The following is a 16,692-nucleotide window of genomic DNA, read 5'->3' on the forward strand; positions in this document are numbered from 1 at the left end:
GACTGGCCCTATTACAGACGAAACAATTATCATTACATTGAAGAACAATACTAATATTCATTAAAGCCCGCATATTGCAGGATCACATCAATAATTAACTTTATATCGTTGTATTAATTTCAACTGTACATATGAAATGATTGTAGAAAATATGATTGTCGTATATTTTTCAAGAAATGATTATTACTAAATCAATATCAATTCAGTTCAAATGAAATACACTTGTATGTTTTATTTCAACTATCCATGGGGTACTATTAACCAATAAGGTTTCCCTTTTCATGCATTAAGCACAAACCCATCATATATGTTTCTGCAGTGATATTTTGTAGTGGAACTATCTAATCTAAATAGGCTAGTGAGATTTTTCATATTAAGCCAAATCAGCCAATGGACGTACGAAAGCATTTCAAATACAAAAACAAAAAAACAAAAAACGTAGCAAGTTAAACTTGACCCTGGAACGAACTATAACTGTACACTGTTACACGCTAAATGGCAGTCATGTTTAACTGATATTTTAAAACATGAAAAGCTACTAATCATATGCGAAATCATGGATTCAGTCAGTATGCGTGCATTGTTTAATGCTTTTTCATATATTTTTTTCGCAAGGTAGATTTATTCGCCAGAATGAGTAACTTCAAAGCCAATCTATCAATTGTGTAGCAAAGACTTGTAATGCACGAGTATATGCATGTATGAATCATATCAATTTCCATGTAATAGAGTTCGAATAAAGTGCAGCCTAGTTGACAACCATTCAGCATGTTTTCAACAGCCATATACGTGAGTGCTTCAGCATTACCTGATATTGGAAACATTGGGGGAAATTAAAACGGACAAGGTCATTTACTGCACTTCCTTAAGAACACATGGACCTGTGTTTTCACGAGGTTTCAACCAACAGTATATATATGTGTGTGTGTGTTGTAATACATAATAATAATAATAATAATAATAATCGTGCCAAGATCCCTGTAACCAAGAACCCATAAAGTATACATAGTTCATTTTCAATCATTATTATGAAGAGTTTCCTATACAGAATCAAACTGAACACATTTTATGACAAGAAGTAGAACTCAGGACATGGAGTCGATCTTAACGGGTTTTCAAAAATAGGTAATGTCCGTCCTTTCTGTGAGTCGAAAAACCCATTGGAAGGAAGACAGTACTTGGTGACGTCCGAATTACACGACTTCTAGCAATAGGAATACAGTAGAACATTGTTTGACACATAAAAAATCAGCATCGAAATTTTGGAGCCACATCGATGCTCTTCACAAGCCTCCAGACTTACAACGAGGCCAACTACCTGTGAATTACCTGTGAATAAGACCTTAATGGGTGTATAAAAGGAACCTAAATAATTCACTTCACTTACGTAATATCTCGTTTCGAAGTAAGAAGTGCATGCGTCTAAAGTATATAGATGATGACAACAGTCAGAACCGTTGGTAGAATATGGTACTGTACTTCACAAGCAATGTACCATACCTGTACCCGATGTTCACCGATTCATAATAATGTCATGTTCTCAAAGTGATAGTTACGATAGTGTCAACGATACTGCGCGTGTCAAAGGTCATTAGCGATTATTAATATTTCAGTTCTTGTTATTCTTGTTAATGACTATGACCCAGTTCCAGTAATTATGCACATTTCTACACCTTTTCGTGACCCCAATAATCTGCATATATAAAGGCTTTGGCTAATATCATCGCTTTACAGAAACGCGTGACACCACTTTGAGTAAGTGTTTTCTATAAAAAGAGTTTACAAGTGCTTTTTATATACACCGCGTTTGCTAAAGACGTGTGTCACCACCAGCGTGATTTTCATAAATCTCGACTTTACTGAAAAAATCTATGACATGATGCGTCAATTTACTAATGACAGGATTTCACTAATATTATGAGGCTAATCGACCGTCTAAAATGTATAATGAACCAAACTACGAATAAAAAGTATTCTTATATAATTGGTCTGGTTTGATTAGTTAAACGTCCTATTAACAGCCAGGTTTATGAGTGTAAGAAAGTCACAGTACCCGCATAAAAACCACCGATCAGCGGTCAACACTTGGCAACTGACCCACATATGATTCGAAATCGCGACCAAGAGAAATGTTTCGTTTTCGATGTATTATTTCGTATATTTTGCATTCATTTATCAGCAAGGGTAATGTAAAGAATTGTTAGACATATATGAAATTGGGGTTGGGGATTATTTTCAAGAGAGAAAACACCGACCTACGATATATACTCTCCGTCCTAAGGGCAGCGGACAATTGCCAAACGTGGATTTCTAAATTGCGACACAGAGTATGCACCATAACGAAGAGCGAAGTTACATTAGCCACAGGGACATGATGATTTGTTACATTTTGTTTTAGTCTAAGTGTACATAGATCATTTTGTGACGTTTAGGGTGTCTAGGTAAAATCACACCTCTTAATTAGAACATGTCAAAATATGTAAACTGTAACTAAACCAAGAAATTAATTGTGATATCCTTTGCGGCATTGACTTGTGGTAACATGGAAGTACATTATCATAAGCTGCACTAGCTTTTTCAGTTTCGGCTGGTAAATATTTAGAAATTATCTTAACTCATTTTATTATTTGTCTGACTCTCCTTATCGATGTTTCATCTAGATGTGCCTCTGCTATTTACACAGGTCCCTGTGACGGAAGAGTTAAGATTTATGTCACTGGTGTTCCTGTTTGATAAACATTACAAATGTCAAGGTCATTCATCTGAAGAAACCAACCAAGACAATAAACAGGATATGTTGAACGATCGTACTTGAAACTTGAGTAACAAAGATATTGTATAACCATTGATCATCATTACGTTTCAGTGGAGATGCTAATTGATGTGCATATTATTTAACGTAATTAATGCACACCATACAGCTCCAGCATGTTCGGGGTACGTTATTGGTGAAGCACCCCCTCCTACGCAAGATTCGACGGAACCAACACATGTCTCTGATCAGGGAAAGGCTATTCGGCTGATTCTGCAGAAATAATGTTTCCCCTGGTGTACTCCACGCACGCTACAGTTATCTATATATATAACAATCGCTAATACTCGTCGTCTACATCTAAAATAGCTGACGAGAAAGACGATAGCCTGTCTATACAGCGTTGTATTGATACAGTCTCAGATGTACCGTAATTATTGCAATAAAACATTGAAATATTAATAGAAATGCTCTTTACTATTGAATTAAGAGGATGAAATGCAGGACCACGAGCATCCAGGTTAACTTATAACAGTATCATCGTATATTTACCGAGAAGAACTTGCATTAGACTGACTACGGTAACACCAATACAATATAAGTTTATCACTAAGACAGAGCTCGCGTCATACTGACTAAGGTAATTGCAATTTATCTCTACAGAGTTTGTTTTGTGATGACTACAATAAGACATATACTTCTTGGGTTCGCGTTGAGACAATAACGGAAACATGCACATTGAAGGGGTTCGCTATGAAGTAACTACGGTATCTGGGTAGATGTCGCGTTGCAGTGACAACGGTTTCGCGTACGTGGATATGGTTCACGTTGCGTTTCGACGTCTACCTGGGCATGAGTAGCATTGGGATAACTACGGTAACACCTTCTTGTGTAGGGTTCGGTGATTACGGAAAGATGTACCTGAACAGGGTTTGTGCAAATTGTAGTGACTAGATTTACAATTACCTGGTTAGTACTCGGGTTATACAGTGGCTACGGCAACAAGTACCTATGAACTTCAAGATGGATAATGTTACACTTACTTGGACAGTGATAACTTTGAGATGAATAATGTTACAGGTACATGAACCGAGTTCGATTTGAAATGACAACGGTTACACGTACCTGGATAGGGTTCGCTTTGATATAATTACGGCTACACGTACCTGGACAGGGTTCGCTTTGATATAATTACGGTAACGTTACACGTAAATTGGCAGGGTTCGCTTTGAAATAACTACGGTTACACGTACCTGGGCACGGTTCGCTTTGAAATGACTACGGTTACACGTACCTGGACAGGGTTCGCTTTGATATAATTACGGTTATATGTAAATGGACAGGACCCGATTTGAAATAATTACGGTTACACGTACCTTGGCAGGGTTCGCTTTGAAATGATTACGGTTACACGTACCTGGGTAGGTTCGCTTTAAAATGGTTCCTTTGACTGGCCAGCAGACCCTTGGTTGTTGATAAGACTTTCTCAGCAGAGCTCTTTATTATATCATCTCCCCTAGTTTGAAACTTAGACATACCTGGACAAGGTACGCTTTGAAACGTACAAGGACAGGATTCTCTTTAAATGAAATGATTACGGTTACACGTATCTTAGCAGGATTCTCTTTGAAATGACTACGATTACACTACTTGGGAAGGGTTCGCTTTAAAATAATCAAGAATACACTACCTGGACAGGGTACGCTTTTAAATGATTACGGTTACACGTACCGGGACAGGGTTCGCATTGAAATGATAACGGTTACACGTACTTGGATATGGTACGCTTGGAAGTGATTACGGTTACACGTACCTTCATAGGGTACGCTTTGAAGTGATTACGGTTACACGTACATTGACAGGGCCGCTTTGAAGTGATTACAGTTACAAGTACCTTGATAGAATACGTTTTGAAGTGATTACGGTTACACGTACATTGACAGGGCCGCTTTGAAGTGATTACAGTTACACGTACCTTGATAGAATACGCTTTGAAGTGATTACGGTTACACGTACATTGACAGGGCCGCTTTGAAGTGATTACAGTTACACGTACCTTGATAGAATACGCTTTGAAGTGATTACAGTTACACGTACATTGACAGGGCCGCTTTGAAGTGATTACAGTTACAAGTACCTTGATAGAATACGCTTTGAAGTGATTACAGTTACACGTACATTGACAGGGCCGCTTTGAAGTGATTACAGTTACACGTACCATGACAGGATACGCTTTGAAGTGATAACGGTTACACGTACAATGACAGGGCCGCTTTGAAGTGATTACAGTTACACGTACCTTGATAGAATACGCTTTGAAGTGATTACAGTTACACGTAACTTCACAGGTGCGCCTTGAAGTGATTACATTTACAAATACCTGGACAGGGTACGCTTTGAAGTGATTACAGTTACACGTACCTTGATAGAATACGCTTTGAAGTGATTACAGATACATGTAACTTCACAGGTGCGCCTTGAAGTGATTACGTTTACAAATACCTGGACAGGGTACTCTTTGACGTGATTATGGTTATACGTAACTTGACAGTGTTCGCTTTGAAGTGATTAGGTTACATGTACATGGATATGTTACGCTTGGAAATGACTACGGTAACACGTACCTTGATAGGGTCGCTTTGAAGTTATTACAGTTACACGTAACTTGACAGGGCTCGCTTTGAAGTGATTACGGTTACACGTACTTTGATAGGGTACGCTTTGAAGTGATTACAGTTACACGTAACTTGACAGGGCACGCTTTGAAGTGGTTACGGTTACACGTACATACAGTTACACGTACATTGACAGGGTTCGCGTTGGTGTGACTTCGGTAGTATCAGTGCATGTATCGCGTGTTTGTCCTAATTGACACTATATGTCGAACACATCGTCGAGTTGTCAGGTGATAAGGGTACAGATCCTACCCCGAGAACGGGGGTAGTGTAATATCAGGATGCATGGCTTCCACTCGGGCCAACATACGTGACATAACCCTCCCAGTGACCGTTGGTCAAGTACCTAATAAAGATAATACACACGAGTATGTCATTCATGGTCAGTGCAAAGTATTCTAACATAATCAGCGAGATCAATACACGATCTAGAGATTATAATCACTAAAAACATTCCGCGGTAGTCAATACATTTTTTTCAAAATCTGCTTTTCATTTTCATGTGTCTGAAATGTTACTGGAAAACGAAAAGAATATGGTATAAACCTATTTCATAGCACAATATACATGACTTTCTTGGTATTTTAACCCAATCGAGCACGCTGCCGTATATCAAACCGACGTCTGCCAAAAACTATACTATTTCGGACACTGTACCTTGGATTTAGATTTAATTTTCCTGACAATGATGAAATAATGGTGTACGTACTGTACGGTTTTCCCGTAAACACTGTCCTGATATTTCGTTATTTTACCCTGAGCATACATTCCTCCCACTCACAGAGGCACACTGCCAGGAACCTAACGAGAAGTCTGGCATCATCACAACGAAAACAATTTTTCTCCTATTAAACAGTCTTACTCCTCCTCTACCTACAATGATCCATGATTTGGTCGACTTGAAATGGCTTTTCATGAATCTAAAAAGAATGCTTTTGTGACGACCTTGACTCCGTTTCAAACAAATAATTGAAAATGCATACAAATTTCACCCAAAGCTTTAGATAACTCTCGACAACAGTGTTAATCTTGTAAACATTGCATGCCCATCTAATTGGGGAGGCTGTGATGGGAACGAGTAAAAAGTATACAAATGTAGACTATGTCTTTGCTTTCCGATTATATAAAGGGTATAATTTTATTCAGATTGGTGCTTTTTCACTGATCATTTCTGTTAGGAAAAGCCAGACGATCCTGAAAATATACACCGACCTATAGTTTAGTACATAGCATCTGTCGCACGCGAAAATACATAACTTTATAAACAAAGACTCAGTTTAGTTTTTCAATATTTTATGAAATTGTTACATGACAAGGATCTCCGGGACGAGAGACCTTGTCAGCAAAGCTTGTCATATACACACGTGTAGTACACTTGCACTAACACTCAAGAATACTTACTGTTGGTTACCATATTGTTTCCGGAAACAATGAATTTTACCTGGAGCGCACCCCAAGCAGGAAATGAATCTAGATCTTCTTGATAATCTCCGACACTACGAGCGGAGCCTAAAACATGTATGACGATATGAATTTGAAATATTGACTCTATAAAGGAATGGCATTGCTTCCAACCTCCAAGTGAAGCGAACTCAGCCAAAGACAAGAGATCTTGAAAGAAGCAAATGTTTAAACTCTTTATTGACTTAATAGACATGGTAAATCTAATCAACGAGCAGACATCGAGTGTCGCGATCGCCAACAATGATAAAGCAACAATTTTGTAAATTGCTTTCCCATACGAGAACAGGTAGAAATCTTGCTATATTCGTCAAAGTGCAAATTGGCAATGAGGATTCGCACGTCGGCAACTGTCTGACGTCATTGTGGTATGCAATGCACGTGTCAATAAAGCCGGATGTTCTGATACTAAATTAGATCCGCATACCGTGTAATAGAGCAATTCTATAAGCGTTCTCTATAGTGTCACTAGTTCCTGGCAGAGAATCATCTGATGGTCTTCGTACACAATTGGTCTGTATGGGTTCGTTCGGATCGATATCGGTCGAACAGTATTGCTACTGTCCGTATTGCCAGGAACTCAAAAGGTTGTCTTTAGTTGAAGTGGTTACGTCTCTCGATTCATTGACACACGATAGGAGTCTCCACCAATCCTTTGAATTTGAATATAAGTGAACTCAGCAATATTTAAGACATAGGTATTTGACGCTAAAAGATAAAATTACTGTTAAACGAGAACTACCATGCAAGTTCCTGTATAGTTTATCTCCAATGCATAAGAGTTACCAAGACCCTGTATACTTTGCCTCTAGTTTATGAGAGTTATCAAGACCCTGTATACTTTGCCTTTAGTTTATGAGAGTTACCAAGACCCTGTATACTTTGTATCTAGTTTATGAGAGTTACCAAGACCCTGTATACTTTGCCTCTAGTTTATGAGAGTTACCAAGACCCTGTATACTTTGCCTCTAGTTTATGAGAGTTACCAAGACCCTGTATACTTTGATCCGGTGTACTTTGCCTCTAGTTTATGAGAGTTACCAAGATCCGGTGTACTTTGTCTCTAGTTTATGAGAGTTACCAAGACCCTGTATACTTTGTCTCTAGTTTATGAGAGTTACCAAGACCCTGTATACTTTGTCTCTAGTTTATGAGAGTTACCAAGATCCTGTGTACTTTGTCTCTAGTTTATGAGAGTTACCAAGACCCTGTATACTTTGTCTCTAGTTTATGAGAGTTACCAAGACCCTGTGTACTTTGTCTCTAGTTTATGAGAGTTACCAAGACCCTGTGTACTTTGTATCTAGTTTATGAGAGTTACCAAGACCCTGTGTACTTTGTCTCTAGTTTATGAGAGTTACCAAGACCCTGTATACTTTGTCTCTAGTTTATGGGAGTTACCAAGACCCTGTATACTTTGTCTCTAGTTTATGAGAGTTACCAAGACCCTGTATACTTTGCCTCTAGTTTATGAGAGTTACCAAGACCCTGTATACTTTGTCTCTAGTTTATGAGAGTTACCAAGACCCTGTGTACTTTGTCTCTAGTTTATGAGAGTTACCAAGACCTTGTATACTTTGTCTCTAGTTTATGAGAGTTACCAAGACCCTGTATACTTTGTCTCTAGTTTATGAGAGTTACCAAGACCCTGTATACTTTGTCTCTAGTTTATGAGAGTTACCAAGACCCTGTGTACTTTGTCTCCAGTTTATGAGAGTTACCAAGACCCTGCATACTTTGCCTCTAGTTTATGAGAGTTACCAAGATCCGGTGTAGTTTGCCTTCTGTTTGTGAAGTTTACCAATTTCCGGTGCAAGTTTGCTAATGCTTTTAGAAGTTGTATGACTATGACGGATATTTAGTTTCGACGTGATTTCCTACTGTTTGTTATGATAAACAATGTTAACAGGAATAGCTACTGTGTGTAGAGGACCTTTGTCAGGTCACTCAAGTCTTTAACGTATTATCAACAACTATGGTCACTTCAGATTATGAATCACCGTATTTTGTGAGGTGTACAAAGGCCTAATATATCAGTGTTATCTTAAACGGCTTTACACGGAAGATTTCAAAACTCAACATACAGGTGTATCAAAATATTTCTATGGATGCTAGTATGTTTTAAATCTTCATGCAATGGAAATGAAACGCAACTAGAGGAACAAACGACAATTATTATTTCTATCAGATATAAAAGCTATACTCTTTTCATTCAATAACTAATTAGACGTATCCAAATGGAAAGCCAAACCGCCCATACAGGACCCCGAAATTCGAACAACTATACATGTATACAAACCATATGATACGGTATTTTTTTAACTCGGGATATAATTCAGGAGATAAACAATAGTAGCACACTGGATCATAACGATAACACTGGTACACGGAAGTAGAGATAGAACGATAAGTTTACCAGCCACTGAAACCGTCACCTCTGTCAGAATCACAGTTAGAACTCAGCTTAGATAAATCGGACGAGTGAATGGTTTGAAAAATGAACCCGAGTAAAAATTAGACATACACAGTAAATCATATACAATCTGACCACAAAGATGCATATGACATTACAAAGATCTGTATGTATGTGACCTCTATAACCCAGACCTGTATATACGTGACCTATATAACCCAGACCTGTATATACGTGACCTTTACAACCCAGACCTGTATATGCGTGACCTATATAACCCAGATCTGTATATGCGTGACCTATATAACCCAGATCTGTATATACGTTACCTGTAGAACCCAGACCATTATATACGTGACCTATATAACCCGGACCTGTATATACGTGACCTATAGAACCCAGACCTGTATATGCGTGACCTATATAACCCGGACCTGTATATACGTGACCTCTATAACCCAGACCTGTATATACGTGACCTCTATAACCCAGATTTGTATATACGTGACTTCTATAACCCAGGCCTGTAAAATGTGACCTCTATAACCAAGACCTGTGTATACGTGATCTCTATAACCTAGACCTCTATTAGTCCGCTAAACCTGCCTATATTATTAGGCTTTTTTATTTTTATTTTTTTTTTTGCCTAATATATAGACTATATATTAGGCAAAAAAAAAAAAAAATAAAAATAAAAAAGCCTAATAATATAGGCAGGTTTAGCGGACTAGACCTCTATATACGTGACCTTTATAACCCAGACCTGTAAAATGTGACCTCTATAACCAAGACATGTATATACGTGTCCTCTACAACCAAGACATGTATATACGTAACCTCTATAACCACAGACCTGTATATACGTGACCTCTATAACCCAGACCTGTATATACGTACTGACCTCTATAACCCAGACCTGTATATGCATGACCTCTATAACCAAGACATGTATATACGTGACCTCTATAACCAAAACATGAATATACGTAACCTCTATTACCCAGACCTGTATATAGGTGACCTCTATAACCCAGACCTGTAAAATATGACCTCTATAACACAGACCTGTATATACGTGATGTATATAACTCAGATCTGTATATACGTGACCTGTATATAGGTGACATCTATAACCCAGACTTGTATATACGTGACATCTTTAACCCAGACCTGTAAAATGTGACCTCTAACCCAGACCTCTATAACCCAGACCTCTATATACGTGACCTTTATAACCCAGACCTGTAAAATGTGACCTCTATAACCCAGACCTGTATATATGTGACCTCTATAACCACGACATGTATATACGTAACCTCTATAACCCAGACCTGTATATACGTGACCTCTATAACCCAGACCTGTAAATACGTGACCTCTATAACCAAGACATGTATATACGTGACCTCTATAACCAAAACATGAATATACGTAACCTCTATTACCCAGACCTGTATATAGGTGACCTCTATAACCCAGACCTGTAAAATATGACCTCTATAACACAGACCTGTATATACGTGATGTATATAACTCAGATCTGTATATACGTGACCTGTATATAGGTGACATCTATAACCCAGACTTGTATATACGTGACATCTTTAACCCAGACCTGTAAAATGTGACCTCTATAACCCAGACCTCTATATACGTGACCTTTATAACCCAGACCTGTAAAATGTGACCTCTATAACCCAGACCTGTATATACGTGACCTCTATAACCCAGACCTGTATATACGTGACCTCTATAACCCAGACCTGTATATACGTGACCTCTATAACCCAGACCTGTATATACGTGACCTCTATAACCCAGACCTGTATATACGTGACCTCTATAACCCAGACCTGTATATACGTGACCTCTATAACCTAGACTTCTACCTCTATGAACCTATAAAGACCTGTATATACGTGACCTCTATAACCCAGACCTGTAAAATGTGACCTCTGCCCGTCTATAATGTGACCTTCACTACCAATGTTATATGTAACCTTTTAATATCATTCATTGTCAATCATGTAGTTAAAGATACAAGTACGCGATTTCTAGCGGAACATTTACCACATTTCTTTCTTTAATGATGAAACAAAGATAGGATGTATATAACCCAGATCTGTATATACGTGACCTTTATAACCCAGACCTGTATATACGTGATCTCTGTAACCTAGATCTCTATATACGTGACCTCTATAACCCAGACCTGTAAAATGTGACCTCTGTAACCCAGGCCTGTATATACGTGACCTCTATAACCCAGACCTGTATATACGTGATCTCTATAACCTAGACTTCTATATACGTGACCTCTATAACCCAGACCTGTAAAATGTGACCTCTATAACCCAGATCTGTATATACGTGACCTCTATAACCCAGACCTGTAAAATGTGACCTCTGCAACTGCAGGCCCGTCTATAATGTGACCTTCACTACCAATGTTATATGTAACCTTTAAATATCATTCATTGTCAATCATGTAGTTAAAGATACAAGTACGTGATTTCTAGCGGAACATTAACCACATTTCTTTCTTTAATGATGAAACAAAGATAGGATGTTGGTAACGCTCCACAGGCTGTAAAGCTGCAATAAAATGTACATTACTATGTCTAAAACTGGTAATGTGAACAACAGGAAGAGGACTGAAACCGGAACACACAAACTCCCGTCTTTCTCTTCTCAGTGAGAAATATCCACGATGTTCTATACAGTCTTCCGGAGTCCAGTGACCTCTACACAACTAAGGTCAAGATATTGACAGGAAGCAGACTCCCATATCCGTCATCAACATGTCTTAGTAAATAATAATAAATAGTAGATCTAAGAGCTAGATTGGATACTAATTAAAGGATTCATATCGTTTAGATCATTGCGACAGGGGCAACAAGGGTGTGGGGCAATGGTAGAGAAGTGAGGACAGGGGACAGATGATATTTTACCAGTCTTTAGCATATAAAATATCACTATTTAGCTTGCTCTATTTTTCTCTCATGTCTGATTCCCTAAGTGTCAAACTAGTGGAAGATAATCTAGCATTCTGCTGAGAAAATCTACCAAAAACTTCAGTTTGGTAGCCAATCTAGGCAGATCTGTACCGAAAGTCCTATGCATCTGGTCATCTTTGCTGCAAATTACTATTGAAAATATGAACACTTGATATAAATGTTTCTGGTATTGAAATGTTCCATTGGTGTTAGATTAAAAATACCATGTACAATGTAATGATGTCTATAATACTCTGACTTTGTTAATGTATTTCAGGCATTTATTTTTTTATCTGAATGCTTATTATCTTTCTCCATGTGGGAAAGTTATTAAGAGGGTGTATGGGCAAGCGATGGAGAGTCAAATTTCTGAAATACCATGTTCAGTATGTGGGGTTTAGAGTGCATATGTTGTGTATCAATACTGCATAACTTAGACAATCACAGTAAGGCCCATGTAAAGGTACAGATAGCGCAGCTTTAAAAAATCCGCAATAGCAATAAAGACACAACATTTCAATTACTCAACATACATCAAGTAACTAAACCATGTCGATTAGTTTCAACTATCACACAGACTCTGTCGATTAGTTTTAACTAATGGATACAATTATTTGCAATAGTTCCATAATCAGCATTACTTGTGAGCTACTTGGTTGTACTGCAAGGCAGACACGAGAGCGATTGCTTCAATAACATGCCTCACGAAGCAGCTAATACAACACCTGTGCTAGATTAACCATGTACATTATTAGTGAAACCAATGAATAGCGCTAACTGGTTCTTTAGATAGTTACGAGAATTGTATAATTTTATATCAGAAAGGCTGAAATGTCCTTTCAGATGCATGGCAAGTGGGGTGCATACCGGTAACGGTTCTAGAAAACATTTTCTACATTTAAATATAATATCACTGGTAATCAACACATATGACCCTAGTTATTGATGGCGCAACTGCTGCAATACATGGTTTATGACGGCGTTATTGCACATTTCAAGTATGATTAGCACAGCCAGTTGTTATTTAATTAGCATTACAGCGGAGAAAGTGCATGTGAAAATATTTTACCACCAAAACGTAAGCATTTACAGTATTTCCTTGGTCTTACTGCAGAATTGTAGCTAATCCATGGTCCAGTTCACCAAGGTAGTTAAGAAGATCTTTGGAATCGCCATTTAATACTTCACTTCAATAATAGTTAGTACATTTTTATCTGCTTAATCACTCGCTACTTTTTTCACAACTCAACATCTTTAATTTTAATTGAAATACTGTTTCAAACCCTAACGGTAAACCGCCAGGACCATCTTTGACAGGAATCTTAGAAGATGACAATGCTTTAACAGGCCTGCCGTATTACAGGCTCTAATACATTCCCTATTATTACCCAAAGCCCTTTGTCTCTGATTATGTAGAGGTCACACAGAGGTCACAACTGGTCTAACGGGGGAAACAAAGCTTGATGATGATGATGATGATGATGTCTGACGGTTAATATTACATAGTTTGACTCTAGGTTAACCAACACTCCCTTTCCTTTCCTTGATTATAATGAGCTTGCTGTGCTCGGTGGAGTTGGTAAAACTTGTTATATCCCCAGCAACGAAGTTACTGGAATCGGGTTGTCCGTCTGTCTGTCCGTAGACACAACTTTGTCCGGCGAACTCCTAAAATGCTTGACAGATTTTGATATAATTTGGTACAGAGAACTCTGACATAAAGGGGAGTTGAGTAAACTATATAGGGTTCTGCAATGTCCCTATTTATGGAGTTATTATGTAATTTGTTCAGTAGGGGTATAAGTCTTTTTTTACTTACGTGGGTGATGAAATAGTACCGGTTTACAGTCATACAATTCCAGGTATTTATAGGATCTTAAGCCGAATTTTCAGTTTTATTTTCTCTAAGATGTATGATGTTGCAAGTCAAAAAGATCCATAGAATAGATTTAAATTGAACACAACTGAATATTTAAAGTAAGAAATCATTAAGTTGGAATAGGAAATATATTGACTCCTAAGACATTAGAGATTGATATTCAAATCTAATTCATGACAGAGAATTAAATTTATGCTGATCAACCTTTAAGTTAGTAGATATCATGTAAATTCCAGGCAATATACATAAGATATTGATTTCAAGTAAACATGAGTTTGAATTCAACACTCATCAGAGATATAATTAAGGTGAGCATCCGACAGAAAATTGGGTTTCTAATTAACAAACATTAGGGGATTGAGTTTCAAGTAAGTAATTGTCAGATAATGAGTTTCATGTCAACACATTTGTCAGATATTGAGTTTCATATCAACAAGTAGCAGATTGAGTTTCAGGTGGGTACACGACAGATGTAGATTTCTTATGTACAAACATTAGAAATAAAGTTTCACAACCTACAAGAGAATGTGTTGGGAAACATTTAAAAAGTAATTTTCTTTAGAAATATAAAATATAGGCCAACACCTGTAAACAAATGCAAACGTACTTGCTGTGACCATGCAACATTAATTTTATGTAAATTACTCTTTACCTGTACCTATCAGACATTAAAATACATAAAACAGTGATGTGATGTAACTTATATTCCATATAGAGGTCGTAGGACAAGATTGGCTCTACTCCCTGCATATAAAGGAGGAACTCACGGCTTTAACCGACTCTAAAAACAGGAACTAAATAGTTAACATATGTATGTATTTAGAGTTCTGTTACCATAACAGAAAGTCAATGTCATTCATTTGAACAGATCTTAGCCTTTCATTCCAACATGCTACTCAATACAACAGAAAATCTCACAACATTATACATGTACAGCTTAGCCTTACAAGATCAGGATCTCTTAACATTACAGACAACTCACTTATACACAACATCAGATATCTCAATATTAAAGACAACTTGCGTACTGTGATACACAACATCAGAATCTCACAACATTACAGATCAGGATTTCTCACATACCTACACTCACTACACAATCCGGATTTCTCAACATTACAGACAACTCACTTATACACAACATCAGATATCTCAATATTAAAGACAGCTTACTACTGTGATACACAACATCAGGATCTCACAACATTACAGATAATCACATACCTTGATACACAACATCAGGATCTCTCAACATTACATACAACAAATTGTCACACAACATCAGGATCTCTCAACATTACATACAACAAATTGTCACACAACATCTGGATCTCTCAACATTACATACAGCTCATTGTCACACAACATCAGGATCTCTCAACATTACATACAAAAAATTGTCACACAACATCAGAATCTCTCAACATTACATACAGCTCATTGTCACACAACATCAGGATCTCTCAACATTACATACAACTCACTGTCACACAACATCAGGATCTCTAAACATTACATACAACAAATTGTCACACAACATCTGGATCTCTCAACATTACATACAACTCATTGTCACACAACATCAGGATCTAACGACATTACATACAACTCACTGTCACACAACATTAGGATCTCTCAACATTACAAACAAGTCACTGTCACACAACATCAGAATCTCTCAACATTACATACAGCTCACTGTCACACAACATCAGAATCTCTCAACATTACAAATAATCACATACTGTGATACACAACATCAGGATCTCTCAACATTACAAACAACTCACTTATACACAACATCAGGATCTCTCAACATTACATACAACTCATTGTCACACAACATCAGGATCTCTCAACATTACATACAACTCATTGTCACACAACGTCAGGATCTCTCAACATTACAGATAATCATGTACTGTGAAACACAACACCAGGATCTCTAAACTACAAACAACTCACTTATACACAACATCAGGATCTCTCAACATTACATACAATCACTTATACACAACATCAGGATCTATCAACATTACATACAACTCACTTGTCACACAACATCAGGATCTCTCAACATTACATACAACTCACTTATACACAACATCAGGATTTCTCAACACTACATACAACTCATTGTCACACAACATCAGGATCTCTCTATCAACATTACATACAACTCACTTATACACAGCATCAGATCTCTCTATATTAAAGACAACTCATGAAATGTGATAAACAACACCAAGATGTCTCAACATTAAATACAACTCACTGTCACACAACATCAAGATCTCTTTACATTACAGATAATCACATACTGTGATACACAACATCAGGATCTCTCAACATTACAAACAACTCATTGTCACACAACATCAGGATCTCTCAACATTACATACAACTCATTGTCACACAACATCACGATCTCTCAACATTACATACAGCTTATTGTCATGCAACATCAGGATCTTTCAACATTACAGATAATCACATACTGTGTTACAAAACATCAT

The sequence above is a fragment of the Argopecten irradians genome, chromosome 3, assembly GCF_041381155.1.
Source record: "Argopecten irradians isolate NY chromosome 3, Ai_NY, whole genome shotgun sequence".
Taxonomy (NCBI): Eukaryota; Metazoa; Mollusca; class Bivalvia; order Pectinida; family Pectinidae; genus Argopecten; species Argopecten irradians.